The sequence below is a fragment of the Myotis daubentonii genome, chromosome 1, assembly GCF_963259705.1.
Source record: "Myotis daubentonii chromosome 1, mMyoDau2.1, whole genome shotgun sequence".
Taxonomy (NCBI): Eukaryota; Metazoa; Chordata; class Mammalia; order Chiroptera; family Vespertilionidae; genus Myotis; species Myotis daubentonii.
In genome coordinates this window covers 71,906,798-71,926,571 of record NC_081840.1, presented here as the reverse complement: position 1 = coordinate 71,926,571, position 19,774 = coordinate 71,906,798, and the positions used below count along the sequence as shown (strand labels likewise).

General features: G+C 36.7%; 1 long non-coding RNA gene across 1 annotated transcript in view; it reads right to left on the bottom strand.

The window, feature by feature from the left end:
• Nucleotides 1-4,012, bottom strand: part of LOC132239305 (uncharacterized) — a 358,468-nt gene extending 354,456 nt beyond the window's left edge. The window contains exon 1 of the long non-coding RNA XR_009454019.1: nt 3,816-4,012. This is a non-coding gene — a long non-coding RNA (uncharacterized LOC132239305). The remainder of the gene's footprint in view (nt 1-3,815) is intronic.
• Nucleotides 4,013-19,774: the final 15,762 nt, after the last annotated feature.

Genomic DNA, 19,774 nt, shown 5'->3' with positions numbered 1-19,774 from the left:
GTTTGCATAGCAATCTCCCAAGTACCATTTAATTCTAAAATTCAAATACATTCAAATTGCTCCTCCAAATTCCCCAAAGCATAGAACAGAAAAATATTAACCAAATACCTAGACTAGACTACATTGGTGGGAGTTGTCCCCCCCCACCCCCCGTATTATAAAGAAACTCTGCCAATGAAATTAAACATAAATAGTAGGTCGTGGAAAGCCCCATCAAAAGAAGTGAAAAACAGGAGGTAAAAGGAATAAAATTTTTACTGCTTCCTTGGTAAAGACAGTTTTTTAGGCTGGAGAAATGGCAGATTCTTATATTCTGGTGTACAGGAACCATATGAATAAAACATGGGTGTGCAAATGAACTCGCAACCTTCTTCCAAAGCGCCATCCGGGAATAATACGTTTAATGTCTCATCAACTTCCCCAGAAAAGAGAGAGTAAACCTGTGCACACAGACAAAACAACCATAACGAAAACCAAGGTAGAAATAAATCTGCTATGGGGAGCAGATTTGGTCGACATTTGAAGGTTTTCAAAACTCTAAGTAATATGCTAGTCACTTAAAAATATTACCACATTTCTGCTTTCTCCCATCGTGCTATGCCTTAAGATGCATCTGTCAACTCTGATGCATCTTTTTAAGTACCCCTCCAAGCCTAAAAATCCAGACCACAGAAGAGCCCTCTTTGCTTTGAAACCATCTGATCAATCCATAGATCATTTACCTGCAAGGATTATTTGGTGAAGCTAAAGCGGTACATCAACCAGCAGCATCTGAGGGCTGGGGCGGCAGAACGTCAACAACAAATTGTCATTGGCATTCCATTTATGAACCTTCAAACGGCATCAGATCTTTTCCATGGGAAACCAGATCGGGTCAGACTAGAGCTGAATATTTCTTAACAAGCTAACCATCAAAAGAATTTACGTTTTGCATAAAAAGGCTATCATTTGTTGATTTGAATATCAAAGGGATCCACCGCAAACTCCCAGTCTAGAAAAACCTCCCTAAGCTACACTAGACAGGTGTTTAATAATCTATTATTAAGGCACTATTTTAGGTTACTCAGAATTATAAAAAATAGCTGTAACCGTGAAGCTGCAAATGGGACTGCACAAAGAAATGAATGCTATTAACATACTATTAACAATTCAAAAGAATGAGTTGACATACCAATCAAACTTGTTAATTGACTGTCAATGGCCTGTCCCTGAATATACAACATGACTGCATTATAGATTTCAAATGCTGACAGGAAGACAGTTCCATTTGCATTAACTTCATAAACTGATCAACAACCAAACTGCCACATACATTTATAATGGGAAGCTGAATCATTTCAATATTCATGGAGCTCTGTAATTGTAAATTAGGTACTGGCAAACAATACAATACTGTACATATTCTAAAATATCCTAAATTTCATTGACCTACTTTCGTTCTGATTTTTAAAGACACAAAGTTTCATCTTGAAGTGATCATTACTTTGCTTTATGGTTTGTGCCCTAAGCAAAATGTATTTGCAGCTCAATTTGCAACTATGGTTTACAGTTGCAGTCTAGATGCATCAATGGTCTAGAAAATAGGAGGTACAGAAGGTGACACATACATGTTCTTGCCTTACTTGGGGCTTTTAAAAACAGAAATATGAAACAAGATGGTATCATACTTCCTTAGTGACAGCCAAATAAATGATGCATTATGACAAGATATTTAGCAAATAAACATTAACATAATGAAAAGAAGGTTACGTATTAGTGCTGCACTGTAGCTTGCTCAAAATCTACTTAAACAGACCTGCTGTTCTGAAAACCATACTTCAGAATCTTCAATCATCCATCACTTTGGGAATCAATAGAGTAAAAGTGAAGATAAATGAGGGTTAAAGATTATGCCCAACAGAAGGCTTCATGAGAAATGATCTGAAATTCAATAGTTTTGAACATAGAAAGATTCCTTTCAAATGCTTCTTATGACCTCTTAAAAAAAATCATACTGATTTTTTTGTTAAAAAAAGCTTTGCACCCCCACAAATAAATGTTACTTTTGTCTAAGATCTTTTTCTATGACCATTATCTAGGCATCACTTTCTAGCTACTAGAAGCTGCTCAACTTTTGTGGAGCAATACTGGAGAATTTGAACGTGTCCTCAAGATTTTGAATGTGCTAATTTACTCTCATTAGCTTCAGTAAAAATTGTATTAAATTTTTTGTTGATATTTCAAATCATTGCCTACTGTTAAATAGCTAATCAAATGAGTGTATTAGTTCACTGGAGGTACTCCTAAATAATTTTATTGTTATCCTTAGATAATTATTCATCCTGTCAGTTAGGATTTTTTAAAAAAATATTTGTCCAACTAAGCAATAATATATACATATAAAAATATGTAATACACTCACAAGAGATTTATCACACATATAAGTACATTTATATATTGTCTATAAGACATATTATGTATATTTAAATTTACTTATATTTGTACATATAGATGCATATAATGTAAATAAATATGCATGTATATATACACACATATAATATATATTTAATAAACTTTTTATTTTACAATAATTTTAGATTTACAGAAAAGTTGCACAGAGAGTACAGAGTTCTCGTGTAACCCGCCTTCAGTTTTTCATATTGTTAACATCTCATATTATCAGGGAACATTTGTCACAACCAGTTGACCAATGCTGATGATATGTTGTTGTTAAATAAAGTCCATATTTTATTTGTATTTCCTTAGTGTTACCTATTGTCCTTTCTCTGTTGCAGGATGCCATCCAGGTCCCAGTTTACATTTAGTCATCACATCTCCTTAGGCTCCTTTGACTGTGACAGTTTTTCAGACTTTCCTTGTTTTTGATGATCTTGACAGTTCTGAGTAGTACTCATCAGGTATTTTACAAGTTGTTCTTTGGTTTTGGTTTGTGATGTTAGGCTGGGGTTATGGAATTTTGGGAGGAAGGCCACAGAAGTGCCATTCTCATAAGTAATATATTTTTATCTTTGAAGCTTCTCAGGATACTCAATGTGCTTAAACTATAATATTTTGTTTATTTAAAAACTAGAAATTCATGCACGGGGGGATGGGTGGGAGGTTGGAGGGGGGGTCCCTCAGCCCAGCCTGCACCCTCACTCAATCCAGGACCCCTTGGGGATGTCTGACTGCCAGTTTAGGCCCGTGGGATTGGGCCTAAACTGGCAGTCAGACATCCCTCTCACAATCCAGGACTGCTGGCTCCTAACCGCTCGCCTGCCTACCAGCCTGATCACCCCTAACCACTCTGCCTGCCTGCCTGATCGCCCCTAACCACCTGCCCAAAGGGAAAAGAGAGAAGTTTACAACTGGTTTAGGGCAAATGGGCCAGCTTATTTGTGTGTGTGTGTGTGTGTGTGTGTGTGTGTGTGTGTGTGTGTGTGTGTGTGTTGGGGAGGGGGACAAATAGAGATAGTGGTGATTTTCACCTTATCATTTCTAAATTTTAGGACAAAAATATACTAAGAAAGCATAAAGGAAAATTAAAAAGAATCTGTTCATAGACATTAGAAGCCAAGATGCCAGCTACTTCAGCATTAATTAGAATGCCAGTGGTTTGGCAGTGATACGGGAGCGTGTTGGAGACTTGGGGAAAATTGAGTACCATTAGTATAAAATTTAGTGCCCTTATTTAGTGTCAGTAATGACACGGGGAGGTATCACCCCCTAAAGATGACACAAGTATAACAAACTAGGGAAGGAGAAGATAAATAGAAGTTCCAGAAATAGCCATGAGTACTAGTTTTTCATGTGTATGTAAGTTATTTCTTAGGAACATGTAACACAGTGGTTCTCAACCTTCTGGCCCTTTAAATACAGTTCCTCATGTTGTGACCCAACCATAAAATTATTTTCGTTGCTACTTCATAACTGTAGTGTTGCTACTGTTATGAATTGTAATGTAAATACCTGATATGCATCATGGTCTTAGGTGACCCCTGTGAAAGGGTCGTTCGACCGCCAAAGGGGTCGCGACCCACAGGTTGAGAACTGCTGTGTAACACTTTGAGAAAAAGATGATAGGGTTGGATTTTTCTGAGAGGGTGAAGGATCTAGTCAGAGATGTACCCCATTAGACAGTTGCTTATCTATACCTGAAAAACATGTTAGAGCCAAAAGGCTCTGTCAGGTCTGTAACATTTTCTGAGTTTCCATAACTATGAAATGGGATCCAATCTACTTCAAAGGGTTGTTGCAAGACTTTGTAGATGGGGAAGTGATTCAGAAAGTAGAACACCTTCTCAAGTAGTCTCTTCGGGTTATATGCAACTCAGATTGAAGAAATGAGTATTTATCTAAAAACACAGGGCATTGTAGGAAACAGAAGTTTGGAAAAATGCTTCTGAGTACTGGAACTAAATTCTTGTTCTGGATTGAAGTTGGTTATAAGAATCTCAGGAACATTGTTCAGCAATCTCTACACTAGCATTCAAACAATATAACGGTAAGATTTTGGTCTCAGCATTTTTGGGGGGCATGTGCTTTCTCACTTCTTCTATAATTACAATGCATCTGTTGATTGACTGGTGGTACTCCTAAACAATTTAAATGTGATATCCTTAGATCATAAATGCAAGCAATGAAGGAAACCCCACCAAATAACTACATAACCCATCATTCCATAGAACTTGTCTACCTGTTATGTTCTGATTTTCTCATGGACTATACTTCACCTGTCCTATGGAACTTGATGGTCCCTCTTATTTTAAGACACCTTTCTATGCATCCTTTTCACCTTATCAGCCTGATACTAGCCTAACCATATCTTTTGGGGAAGGATGTTATTCTTGTTGCATTTTAGTTTGTGCCAAGCCATTTGATAAGGCCATTGTACACTGATGGGAGGATGCCCTTGAGCCTTTCTTAGACAAAAGTCATTAATGGTGTGAGAGGTGGAGATGGTGGGCATACCCTGCACATAAGAGCAGCCTGGAACTGTTTTCCTCTAAGAAGATGGGCAGGACATTTATATCAGAAAGGAATGATGAACACAGCATCCTCCCAAATGGTCAAGACTAGTGTAAGACATGAAAAAAGACACTTTGTGATATTTGTTGGCCATATAAATTCTAAACCAATACTCTTCAATTGGCTCCTCAGAAAGTCATAGAATTTTGGAATTGAAAATAATATTACAAATATTCTGGTCTAAATCTTTTATTTCACAATTTTTCATTATGTAAATATATAATGAAGTCCATAATTATATAATGTGAAATTTTTCATTGTATAAATTTCACTTCATAGTTTTAGAGAGAAAACTTAAATCTGGGTTAATTAAAGATCAGAAGGCTCTTTAGAACAGAGCTAGACTTAGAGCTCAGTGTCTTTTCTTCTACCTTGTCCTGTCTCAGGAAGCTAAAAGGTATGCTAATGTTTTACCAAGATAAAAACTCAGTTTTCTTTGAGACATGCTCACTCAGCCGTTTATCTTTTACATGGTCTCATAAGGACTACTTTGTTTTCACTAGTTGGTGATATATGCCCCTATACTTTCTTTAGCTTCTAATTCCTTTCTCCTTCCCTTATATATTTACTGACCCTAATACTCCATATGCTTCTTCTAAGTTCCTCCTCTATGATTACCCCTCCCTCCCTTTCCACTCTTCAGTTCTGTTAGGTGTGTTCTAATTCCTATCACATTTTTGTAAAGGCAAATTTAACCCTTTGAGTGCCAACCAATATCCTAGGAACTATGCTAAAATTGCCAGGGCATTTTTGCTGATTTTACAGCAGTTTAGGGAAAAAATTATGATAGTGCTCCAGGCACTTCTGGCGAAAGTCAGGAGGAGCGCGATTGCACTCCCCGGCACTCTAGGGGTTAAGCTGACATTTTTTGCTTCACTCCTCTAAAACCCATATGTGTCTGGCCAGCATGGCTCAGAGATTGAGCATCGACCTATGAACCAGGAGGTCATGGTTCAATTCTTGGTGAGGGCACACGCCCAGGTGGCAGGCTTGTCCATGGTAGGGGCATGCAGGAGGCAGTCAGTCAATGATTCTCTCTCATCATTAATGTTTCTATCTCTCTCTCCCTCTCCCTTCCTCTCTGAAATCAATAAAAATATGTTTAAAACAAAACAAAACATCACATGGAACAACTGAAAGAAGATAATTATTGCCTTAGCTGTGAATTATTCAAAGTGAAGATTTTGCTACAAATATAACCATGACCATGAATGTACACTACATGTCCTATGAGGAGAAGAATCTTTGACACATAACCTATCATATAAAGAAAAGATATATTCCTGTAATTAGTGATAATACTTATTCACAAGCAATATAGAACAGATAATAAGGTTTCAATTATGAAGCCTAGCTTCACAGGACTGGCTTCTGGAACAGGCTCTACAGTGCCCTTTTGCATTTGCTACCAGGAAGACATGGACAATTTCACATAAGTTAGCTGACATACAGAAGCCCATCACTCACAGTGTTTATTATCCTGAATGCAGTCCAGAGCCTCGATGCAGGCCCCTTCCCACCTTCCTTCTCCAAAATAAAGCTACTGAGCTGCCAAGCTCATTCCTAAAAGAGCCACATGTTTAAGGTCACACAATCTTAGCACAGTTTCTCAAAACTCACTTTACTTTAGTTGTAGTTACACAAACCTTCTTGTCTGGCTTTTTTTCTTCTTCTGCCCATAATAAGTTGCAATAAATGGAAAAAGGCAGGGAGGGAGTCACCACACTCAAGCTCATGGATAACACCAAGAAGGGACAGCAAGCCAACTAGTCTACAGGGAAGAGACATAAGGACTACATGAGCCAATTATGAACACTCAGAAATCCAAGCAGGGATAACTGTTTAACCTCAATAGCCTCTGAGAGAATTACTACTTTAGAATAAAATAATTGATGTGCTTTAAGAACAAGTAAATTCTTCAGTATATTCTTTTTAACGTGCAGGGTAAAACTAAAATATATTTTAGAAAAATTTCACTCAAAAGATTTAAATGACATAAATAATTAGAATATTTCACTTATAGGGTATTTTTTTCCCCTTGTGAATTTAGAATAAATGAAGTATTTTGTACAATGGTTCCTCAAAATTCACTAGTTGTAATGAAATTCAGATATTAATTTTCTCTTACTTTACCTGGCTCCTTCTTTTTCTCTTCCCTATCTCAAGGGGAGAGTTCCTTTACAACGACTGCATTATCTTCTGGTTCTTATTTTTTAGCCTCTGACCTCAGGCAATCCATTTCAGAAAGGCTTTCAATTCCTTCAGAAGACCCATTTCTTTGTTTCCGGTGCCCTGGGCCCAAGGACATCAATATGATCTGTAGAGGATTCCAGCAAGATTGTTACTTAGTGATATTCATTAATTTTTCTGGAAGAACCTTAAGTCATTCCTTTCACTTTATATACTTTCTATATAACATTTTAACACCTACTCATCCTCATAGTTATTCATGTCTTGATTATTGATTTATGAAAAGAAATTCCCAGAAGTCAAAGCCCACAATATATTAAATCATTTCCTCTTGGAAGTCATTTCTGCATACCTCAGTCCTTCTTGCCCCATCTCCTACCCAGATGACTTAGTTTTTTTTTTCTTCAGTGGGAAGCCCCAAATACATTCCTTATGCAGTTTCACTAGGTTTTTGTGAGATTTTATCCTTCCCGATGCAGCACAGCCACACGGCATGCCTCCAAGCACAGCGCACATAATCACATCGCTCTCTTTGCTCTCATGCAGAACCTGAAACATCCAGCTCATCTGAAACCCAGTATTATCTAGAGGTCTTTCTTGGTTTTAAGGGTTTTTTTCCCCCCCCTCTTCCTCTTGAAGACATTTCAGTTTAAGTTGAAGTTAATTCTCTTCATGACAATTGTTTCTCATATTGACTATCTTTTGAAGATGCCATTACATAATTTCTCTGTATTTCACAGTTCCACCTTGATCACTAATATAGTCACAAATATAGATTTGATTTCTCCAAATTATTAGACATAAATGTTACATATATAATGGAAGTGCTTAGGTAAACTGATGTCTCAGGATGAGAAGACATGTCAATCTGGGAAATTAGTGGAAAAAGAAAACGTCTTTGAATTACAGAAAAAAAAGAGGAAATTTTAAGTTAAAGTGACCAGAATGTGGATTAAAATAGTTTTAACTGAACTTATACCAGTGAAAGAGAAGTGAATACCATGCACATTTACAAGGTGATATGGGTTGCGTTATGAGAACTACTGGGTAGGGCCCTTGCACTTTTCTCTGTGTTCACTATCCTGGGAGTTTTGTGTAACACAACAAATGAATGTATTACAAAGATTCCAAGTAATAACTGAAGGTTCTATAACAGTCAATAAGTTTATATACACTTGTATGATTTTTTCTGTTTCACTAAAGATTTAGATATACTAGAGCTCCTTAAAGTTTCCTGTTTGAGAAGTGATAGCAAAATTTTTTCATGTAATCTCTCAAAGTGCTTCAAAAATAACACATTTCATAAAAATTTCTAATTCTAATAATGACTCAGAATACATTTATTCCACATTTAATTTATAAAATTAACAAACATTTTCCAAGTGATTTTTAAGAAATATTAATGCATAGCTTTTTAAAAATATATACTTTATTGTTTTTTTTTACAGAGAGGAAGGGAGAGGGATAGTTAGAAACATTGATGAGAGAGAAACATCGATCAGCTGCCTCCTGCACACTCCCTACTGGGTATGTGCCCACAACCAAGGTACATGCCCTTGACCAGAATCAAACTTGGGACCCTTGAGTCCATAGGACGATGCTCCATCCACTGAGCCAAACTGGTTAGGGCATGCATAGCTTTTTAAAAAATATGTATTTTTTATTGATTTCAGAGAGGAAGGGAGAGGGAGAGAGAGATAGAAACATCAGTGATGAGAGAGATCATTGATCAGCTCCCTCTCACACGACCCACTGGGGATCAAGCCTACAATCTAGGCATATGCCCTTGACCGGAATTGAACCCGGGACCCTTCAGTCTGCAGGCTGATGCTCTATACAAGGAGCCAAACCGGCTAAGGAAATGCATAGCTTTTTTGCAGGATTTTCTTTACTTCCTAATTGTATAAATATCTTTGTTTAATTGTCAGGTTTTGTATAGAGATATTTACCAAGATGCCTTCCAGGAATCTGGCTCTAGATTATTCTCATGTCTTAAAGTGGAAAATTAAGCCCTGGCCCGAGTGTCTCGGTTGGAGCATTGTCCTGCACACTGAAAGGTTGCAGGTTCAATTCTGGGTCAGGACACGTGCCCAAGTTGCCGGGAGGCAACCGATCAATGTTTCTCTCTGTTCTTTCTCCCCCATCTCTCTCTCTCTCTCTCTCTCTCTCTCTCTCTCTCAAAAAAAAAATCAATTTAAAAAAGTGAAAAATTAAAATAGAGAACCATGCCAAAATTTCCCCTTGTTTACAAGTAATTAGGAAATTAAAAATTTACCCTCATATAAGGAATATGCCTTTAAAATATTTGAGTTAGGTAATTTTACCTTGATGTGAATAATTAAGTGCCTAAAGTAAGATTTCTATTTGACATGATAAAAAACAACACATGAAATCTTTCTAATGAAGAGAGACATCTCAAAGGATTTGAAATTATTACTTTTGATAACTAAGAGAGATATTTTATTCACTAGTTTGTTACACCAAATGATAACAATACTCTATCTACATATCACATTTCATTTAGAGATCTCAGACATTTTATAAACATTTCATTAATCTTCACAACCCCCCAGGAGAACTATGGTACCTGGGAATATTACAGCTATAAATTAAGTCAAGAATGATCCTTCCATATTGTCTCTAAATTCATGAGAATAATAACAAGAAAATATTCTAAATGTGACACAACAATTTAATGATCTTTTTCCTAGTCCATGCTGACTTCCCACAGATATGTCTCAAACCTCATTCTTAAATTCAGGATAAAAGGAAGAACATAAATATTAAAATAAGGATTTCTAAAATATCATAGTTTTCTTTCTCTAGAACAAGGAGCACAATGTATTTTAAGAATTTATGCAATGCTTTTCAAATGCTTTATCAAAAACAAAGAACAAAGTTTTGGTTTGTTTTCTTTATACTATCTGTTCATTAAAAATTAGATTCCATTTAACATTCATTTCACCTACAATTTTCTTTTTCCTATTACAGGCAATGCCATACTTTTCCTTAATTGTTTTCAAAGCTTTGCTCAGAATAGCATTTAAACTTTCTTCTTTAACCTGACCCAACACTTTAGTATCTCTTCTATGTTATCCTGTGGCCATATATAAACCATCATATACTGTCTTTGATCCTTAGACCTCTTGATACCATTGTAATTAGCTGGTTATTAATAACAGGAGCAAGGAGGGAAGCCTGACATTACAGGCATGTTGTTTGTCAACTTCACCAGGAAGCTGCAAGTTTACACTCTCCAGGAACCACCAGCCTATTTCCTGCAAAACACTGGGGGGAAAGTATCCAATAAAGGGAAGATAGATAGATGCATGCCCGGTAAAGTTGGGGTGACATAGAGAGGACACTTGTCTATCAGTTACACCTGGGAGCAAATATCATTGGCCAAATGGGTGGGGCCAACTGTAAGACCACAAAAAATTGTGAATACATAATCCAGTAAACAAAGGAATTCTCTCTCTTTTTGTGATCAACTCTTCTTTTTTTAATATATATATATATATATATATATATATATATATATATATATTATTAATTTTTTACAGAGAGGAAGGGAGAGGGATAGTTAGAAACATCGATCAGCTGCCTCCTGCATACCCCCCACTGAGGATGTGCCTGCAATCAAGGTACATGCCCTTGACCGGAATCGAAACTGGGACCTTTAAGTCCGCAGGCCAACGCTCTATCCACTGAGCCAAACAGGTTAGGGCTGTGATCGACTCTTGTTATGCTTGGCTCTCAGCTAGCTCTTGGCTTTTGTCCATGTTTCGTCCGTAGCCATGTGGCCCTGTGAACCCCATATGCAAAGGACTGGTGGACTGCAGCAGGGAACACAAACTAAGCTAGCCCGATGCTGGATTGGACTCTGCTCCAACGTGGAAAAGAAACTCTGCACACTCACTCTGATTTTAGCTCTACTGAAGCCCCAGCTACACTTCTATGACTGGACAAAAGGAAATTGGACTTTGGAAATCAGGGATGTAAATCTACAGAAATAAAGCTTCCTACTATATCGTATCCTATCATGTGAATCTCAGAAAATTACTTTTTTTGGGATATCACAAGACATCCACCCCCACTAGCAACCAGGGAAGATGAGGACCTCTCCCTTCCACTAACACTCTCTTCTACAAGTGTTGTTTGAAAAACAGGTAGCTTCTGCATTTCCCAATCATGTTGCTAAACTTACCCTCAGACTCAGTGGGCGGGAACTGAGTAGTAGCCATGTGGAATAGCCTTTCAGTGAAACCAAAGCACAATATTAAAGCACGTGTGCATTCACTGAGAGCACAGAGGTAAATAGGACATGGGCGAGACTAATGCCATCCCCAAACCATGTCAATACAGCGTGCGTGCAAGTTGTTCTGGGAGCGGAGAGGCACAGTGCCTACCTCTGTTGGGGGTCAGGGAAGATTTCCTTGATGAGACATTTGGCCTCTATAGGCTGATGAGCACAAAATGAAAAACAGGATTTGGAGAATCCTCCTAGACATTCAGAAATGATTAAATGAAAGTATGCTATACGCCAGTGTTCATAATTATCATTGAGATAAATAATTATGCCCTTCTGTGTTGGCTCACATTGTCTATAGTCCACACAGTGAATAATAATTTATCATGGCTACTAGAAAAATGCCCAAACATAAATTACAGGCCTAGTGATCAGAAAACACAAAATAACAGTCTTGTTTTTTTTTTTACTACAAACATAGTAAGATAATTTTAAATGTAGAATTTAATGAGAATCAAGTAAGATCTTAAAGTGAGAAGAAAAATGAGAAGGAAAAAGTACAATACAAATGTAAGAAGCCATTACTATAAAAAAGGAGTAAACTTTCAAGCCAGTAGAAAGCCAATAAAAACCTTCCTTTTGATAATTCTTAAATTAAATTACATTTTTCAGAATATGTCTCTTTTCCCTAAAGCATCTACAATCTTCCACATGATGCCTGAGTGTAGCCAGACTGAAGTGACATTATCTAGGCATTTCTTCAAAGAGAGGAGTAAAATCTGACAGATGCCTTTACACAGGGGGGGTGGGGGGTGGGTGGAAAGGCATAGAAGGACAAGGTCTGGTGGGAATCTTAACATTACTCTCTCCATCTGTAAGACAGTCCCTCTGTTACGTGGGTGACAATAGCTTCTGAAGGTGTTAGTAGCCAGCAAGGCTCTATCTCTGTCTTTTAAAACAATTATATAGGTTTTACTTTTGGATTGAGACTAATCTATCATCATTAAAAACACATACACTTATCCCCATAATATGTTAGAGTTCAGTTTGGAAATACTAATTTTCACTACTTGACAGGTAAAATATGGAACCAATCCAAAAATAAACAACAAAAAGGTTAATCGACAAGTTAAAAAAACAACAACGTAGTTTCTCTTTTATATTGCAGTTACATGACAGTTGTGGCATCATCAGTATTTTGTAATAACATTAAAGTGTGATTGACTTGATGTGACAAAATACCTAATTACCTTGTGAATGTGAAGAATGTAGATGGCTACTTCTATTGTCAAACAATTTTACTTATAATTTCAAATGGTTGACTCTGAATATGAGTACTTCAGGACACATGTAAAGAAAATATTTTTACAAAAATATGTGTAATATAAAAAGACCTAGTTCCAAGGTAAGTTCTACATAAGAAGTAATCTAAAAGGACTTCAATATAGCATGAAAGGCATGGGCTGCTATTTAGTGGTGCTTGGCGACTGCACCACCCTCATAGTTATGGGAGTAGCCAATAGAGATGCTTTTTATATTCTGTGGATGCTGACTTTCCAAATATGATGCTTACAGGTCAACAAAAGTTTGAAATAGACAATGTGTGGAATAGGCAATCATACTATAGTATACAGTATGCAGATAGGAGAGCTATGGCGGTAGGAGAGGGAAACAAAAGCCTGGCCAGATTACATATTAAATCAGCTTGATTGACCTTTATTGGCTTTGTATGTAGACCTAATTAAATACAGTAAATATATGAGATATGGCTGCAAATCAACTGTTAATTTTTGGCAAAGCAGGGATTAACTTTTATTTTAGTTCTGAACTAGTTGGAATTTCCATTTTTGATCAATTAATTTGCTACTGTACCAGTCAGAATCCATTCTGATTGGTCAGTGCCTGCTCAATAATGACTGCTAAATATTTTGAATATTATTCCTTATTGGTATCAAATATCTAAAGGTGGCAGACCAGGATACATACTTTCATTATGATTTTATTTAACAGTACCATATACACATAACTTAAGAATCAAAAAGATACTATTTCATCAACTAATAATCCTTGATAATGGTTCTCTATTTTCCTTTCTAGCTCTATGTTTCTACAATGTAATAGGTATTATATTAGGAGACTTGCTTGAAAGAAAAGACACAGTTTATGCACTCAAGGAGTTTACTAAGATACATAAAATAATTAGAACACAATTAAGTGTCAAACTTGGTAGAAATAATTATAAAATCCATAGCTATTCAGAGAAATTTATAAGCAATAGTCATTTTTAATGAAGAGGCCAGTCATAAATTGGTCTTGAAAGAATGTGAAGATTTGGATAAATAAAAGATGAGCTGAAGGAAACATTATAATCCAGGAAGTAGAATTGTGCACGGAGTGGATAAAGTTCAGTGAAAAACAGAAAACTGAGAGCAGTGAAGAATAAGGCTGCCAGTATTTTTGCCTCGAGAGCCTGTAGTGAAGGATTTGCAGGGAAGGCTTACCAATCTGATTGGGTGAGATGCCTGGACCTGGACTGGGCCATAGGGTCACACACAGAGCTAGATGCTCTTCCCTGCTCTTCTACTCTTAAAACTAGCTCTGTGGCAGAATTAGGGCCTGCTTGGGTCAGCTGGCTCCCTCTCTCTGCTGCTGCTTTCTCACCCATCAGGTTGAGGGATAAGCCTTCGTAGGGCAGGTCTTTATTCTTAGCTGGTTATTGCCTGACTCCTCGTCTGCCTCTCTGTCTGTCTTGCCCAATCCAAGAAGCATTTAGCTTCCTAGGAGTTCTTATTATCTTTGGCTTGGTGATTTGTTTATGGCAATATCTGGCCTTTGCAGGACAGAGAAGCTGAGTTTAGGCCCAAATTTCCAAGTGTGCATTAGTTTTCTAGAATAATCGGAAGGTTTCAGACACCCTGCTAATATTACGTGTAACGCATATTTTCATTTGCCATTGTTCTTTGTGTGTATTCAGCTCCCCGAGGACCTCATAAGGACAGGGGGCAAATGGTAGGACAGGATATAGAAACTCCTGGGTCTCGTAGCTCAATGCTCTAATAGGATCAGGATTCCAATACAATCTAATGGAAGCCAGACAAAATAAAATGAACTTGATGTAGTATATTAAAGGAAACTGAACGATTTGAACAGTAGAGGAATGATAATAGTGTTGTAGCCATATTTGTAGGAAGAACTAGGAAGGAGGTGGAAATAAGTAGACCAGATAGAAGACAACTGCATTAATCCTGATAAAGGGTGTTAAGAATGGCAATGGTAGGAAAGATGAGGAAAGGCAGATCTGAGAGGCTTATTAAAGAAACAATGGCAGGACTTGGTGGCAAATTTGATACCGAGGTGAAGATATTCAAAGGTGACTCAAGAGCTCCTGTTTTGGGAGCCTGGAAGGTTGCTGATTTTACAGCAACAAAGGGAACACTGCGAGAGGAGAGTCTTTTTTTTTTTTAAAGGGGGATGAAGAAAAACCTTAGTGAAGGGGAGGGGATTTCAGGATAGATTCAGTTGCATTTTTAAAAAACATAAGATTGAACGTGAGGAAGCCATACATGAAGATGTGCCATAGAACTGCAAGGACAGATAGGCTAATTAATAGAAGGTATACAAAATAAATAAACGGTCTAAAAAAGCACAAAGGGCCAGAAACTTGGAGTAACCCCTGTTAGGGCACATGAGGAGAAAAGATAGAAAAAATGTGGCTGGCTAGGTAGGAGGAGAGCCAGGAGAGGCCATTAGGTAAAGGAAAATAAACAATACAAAATTCAGATAAGGAAAAAGATGACATTCCCCTCCAAGGCCATGTGACTACTAAGAGAGAACACCCAGAATGCAAGTAAGAACAGTAAGTAAAGATGCTTGGCTCCACTGAATAGCCAGACCATTCTTAACCACAAGTGAGTTCAGGCCTAATAGAAAAACTGGTTGGGGCTACATATAACCCCATATGTAGGTCAGATGTAAAACAAGGTCATCATGGGTGTTATCAATATAGGTTACATGTAAAACAAGGTCATCATGGGTGTTATCAACATAAATACTGCCTTTTTGATTATATAAATCTCTGAGCAAATAATTATATAGATGGATCGTTAAAAATAACTCCTCAATATCAACCCCCAAATCCTTTGCTGCTATTCAGACTCATTCCCTGTATCCTATAAAAGCAGAAAGCACATTGTGAGGACCATCTAAATAAAATCCTTTCATATGTTTGGATGCTATGTGTGTGGTGCATATCACAAATGCACACATCAGGCTCAATGGCAATAATATAAATATGAAATTAGGATTATACCGTATTAACTTTGCATAGCTATGGAGACTATTTATCAATGTAGCTTAGACATATTAAATGAAGGTACAACATTCAAATTTAAATATCTAGGTGTCTTAATAAAACCTAAAGCACTGCTAAATAGGTAAGGCAAAAATAATTTCTCTCTCATTTTTATGTTCAGTGAGAATGCAAGTCCTATGAATTCTCTAAATTTTATTCATAATGCTCATAGCAAAGAATCAGTTTTTGAAAGTTCAAGTTCTTTCAGACATATAGCAAATTTGTTGGCTTTTCTAGGTCTCTGTTTGACAGATAATTCTATGCCTTCTACTGGTAAATGCTTCATCAAGTGTAATATTAAAATAGACACATAATTGCCTACCTACCTCATAGTACTACTTCATTTACAACTCTGAGTGAACCATCCTATAAAAATCAAAGGGCATCTAAAGTCATGCTCCTTTAAGCAAATTCTTGTTCACTAGATCTCAAGGGTGAATTTCATCCCTTTATTCTTCTAAAATTGTAAAGATAATCAACCCATTCTAAAACAAAATTGTCAGGTATATTTCCTCAAGTAGCTTGTGAAATTAAAGACCCAAGAAAGACATTGCCTGAAGACTATGATTTAAATATTGTCATTTAATATGTATTGACATATTCTGACCCAAAATAATCTTTCTTAATTCAGAAAACATGTGCTAATAATACATTTTTAGTGTCACTTAAAATGCCTGAGAGGAGACATGCCTTTTGACCTGAGCAGGCGGCTGGAAGGAAGGGAATTCATTTTCTTTTCTATGGCTTTTAACAAAGTCATGACCTCTCAATATTCATTCCTCTTTCCAAAAAATTGGCCTACTGTTCAGGTGTCATCCCATTTAGCAATGTATTTATGAATTACCAGTCTGGGTAGGAAAAACATTCATTCATTCGTTTATTTCTAAAGGATATATTGACTATCTTATATGTGTCAGGCAAAGATTCTAGGCAAAGAATCTCAGAGCCAATATAGGAAGAATGTGCTGTGGAGACGTCCAGTATAGATATCTCAGGTGGCCTGTCAGCATTTCAATCCCCTCTGGTCAACATTTTTTCACATGCAACAAATTGGTTTTTTATTGTTTGTGTGCTTGTTTTTACTTACGTTCATTTCCTTGTACAATGTCTTCAATTACTAAAACAACAGCACTGACATTATTCTCATGAGGATACTTTACAATTTAGACAACATAACAATATTCAAGAATATAATAATATTCAACTCATCTAAGACAATCTCAAAGTTTTCTGTTCTCTCCTCATAAATAAACCAATATTTCAGATCTATGCTTGCTTTTGTCACTCCAAGGCAGGATTCAATTTCTGCACATAGATTTTAAAGGACCTTCGCCTTTACTTTTTTATTGTGTTTCTTCTTTCCCAAACTTGATAAATAATGTCTGATTAGAACCTAGGCTTGAAGTCAGATAGAACTAAGGTTCACAGCCTCATCCTACCAGGTTACACCTCTCTGGAGCTCAGCTTCCATACCTAAAAATGGTCATTATATTATCTAAAAGAATGGCTCTGAGGATTAAATGATACATGCCTAGCTTAGTGTGAGGAATATACTGAGTCTCCATGGCTTTGTCCCTGGCCCCCAACCAGTTTTTCTATTAGGCCTGAACTCACTTGTGGTTAAGAATGGTCTGGCTATTCAGTGGAGCCAAGCATCTTTGCTTACTGTTCTTACTTGCATTCTGGGTGTTCTCTCTTAGTAGTCACATGGCCTTGGAGGGGAATGTCATCTTTTTCCTGGCCCTCAACTCTATCACATTAGCTCCCTTGCCTGGTCAGAAGCAAGCTTCATGTGTCTTCCTGTTACCAGGCCTCCCCACTTCTCTTGGTGCTACTGAGTCATTACTCATATGATTCTTCCCTCCTCTCCAACTCCAGGGAAAGATCCTATCAAATCCCATTATCGATACCAAAGCACTCTCAACCTAACGTAAAAACAATGGCACCATTTCTAGCAAGAAAGATGATCAACCTTTATTCCTTGGGCAGATAGTGTGCACATACACACACAGAGTCTAAGATGAGTGTTAAGTGCCTTGGAAAGCTAGTTGTAACATCCTGATTTAAGACAGATGCCATAGCAATGCAAATTCAGGAGGTAAGAACTGTTCCATTGGTGATTCTTCTGGCTCTCTCCAGATTCTGTTGGTAATTTAAGATGTTTTATTCTTCATCAAGCATAAGTTTTAAAATCCATTCATTTTAACCCAGTTGCAAGGGTCCAACGGGGACACTACTAGTATTTCTTTTCTGACACCGTTCTGTTCTGTCCACAGGGAAGCTTTCCATTTTGAGTGTGACTTCCTCATCTTCCACAGTCAGACTAGTGGCTTTTTTCTCTTTTCTCATTTTTCTCACTCATGAAATGCCCTACACTTTCAGAAACTTTGAGAGCTTTAAATGACATCCCATCTTAATAAGTATACAGTATAATCTTATCACATATTTATAAATAATACAGTTCCCATATAATATATGCAAGAAGAAATCCCCGGAATCACCTGTGAGGAATAAAATTACCATGTGTGTGAAGGAAATGAAGTGATGCTTTTTTCCGCCTAAGGTAAAATGAATATTACTTGGCTAAATTCTAATACTAAAATTCTCCAAGGAACCTTGCCTACATCATGGACTAATGGACTTCCAAACTTTCCTGGGCAATAAAAATGATGGTTTAAAAATTAATGACGAGGAAAAAAGTGAGAGAACTCATTTTACTTATTTATTTTATAACGTTGGAAATATTTTTTGATATAAATAATGATTATAACGCATAAATTATTGTATGACAAGCCAATGGACCCCTTACTTTAATTGAGGGGGTGGGGATGATGATTTGGGCAAAGTAAGAATGGATGAGGGAAGAAACACCTTTCCCCCATAGTCCTAGTAAAAGAACTTCAGAGCTCATATGGCAAGTTTGAACCAGAAATAAGTACATGACTGTTGTATGAAAAGATTCAAACCTATGAGAGATATGAAAGAAAATGTAATGGGTGAACCTCCAAAATTTATGTATTCTGAGGGGTATTAGAGACATCTACACTGGTGGGGAAAAAGAAAATTGTATTTAAAATTGGTATATTCTATTCCTTTCCTTGATTTCTTTTGAGTTTTTTTCTATTATCAACAACTTTTCAAAGAATTTATAGTAACCAAATACTTTTCCTTTAAAATAATAACTTTCAAATTAAAAATTTCCATAAATATTAAGTAATTACTTAATCTGCTTCCTTTATATTTAGAAATAAATTCTTGCCATTAAAGTCCATGGGTAGAGGTTTAATTAACATTCACATTTATTCAAGGAAGTTATCTGTCTGCACTGAAATGTCTATAATGGATTTCTTTAGGTCACATTCTTGTTAAAGCTATATTGTCTCTATGGCATTCATAGTTGACTATATCATCATTTAATCTTTTCTTTCTTGAGACTACTGCTTTCTTGAGACTACTTCGCATTGCCATAGAGAATCCTAAAGAACAACTCTACAATAATAGAATTAATTGGGGGCAGCTATTGGCAAAATGGAAAAAACATCCAAACAGTATTAATAATCCTTGAGGCAGCAAGTTTGTTAAAGAAGACAGGCTAATAAAAAGAATGGAAAACAAGTATAGTTTGCTTCCAAGTCACCTGTACTGAGCAAAAAATATATTATCACTTTATTCTTAAATAAATTGGTAATTTGAGTTTTATCACAGTATTGGTAGACAAAGAAGCACAGATTAGACAACCTTCTGTTAACACAGAGTACCAAGTACTCTGACAATGCAATGAATTTTCCAGGCAAGCACCAAGAATTGCATCCGTTCTAGATGTGATGATAGCACGTTAATAAACTAATTCCTTTAGCTACCTCTTCATTTTCTAAGGTTCATTCGCAGAGTGGCAATGCCATTAACTCTGGATGAGGTGCTTTGCCCAATAAATAATTCTTGATTAAATCCGCTGATTGGGCCTTCTCTGCTCACTT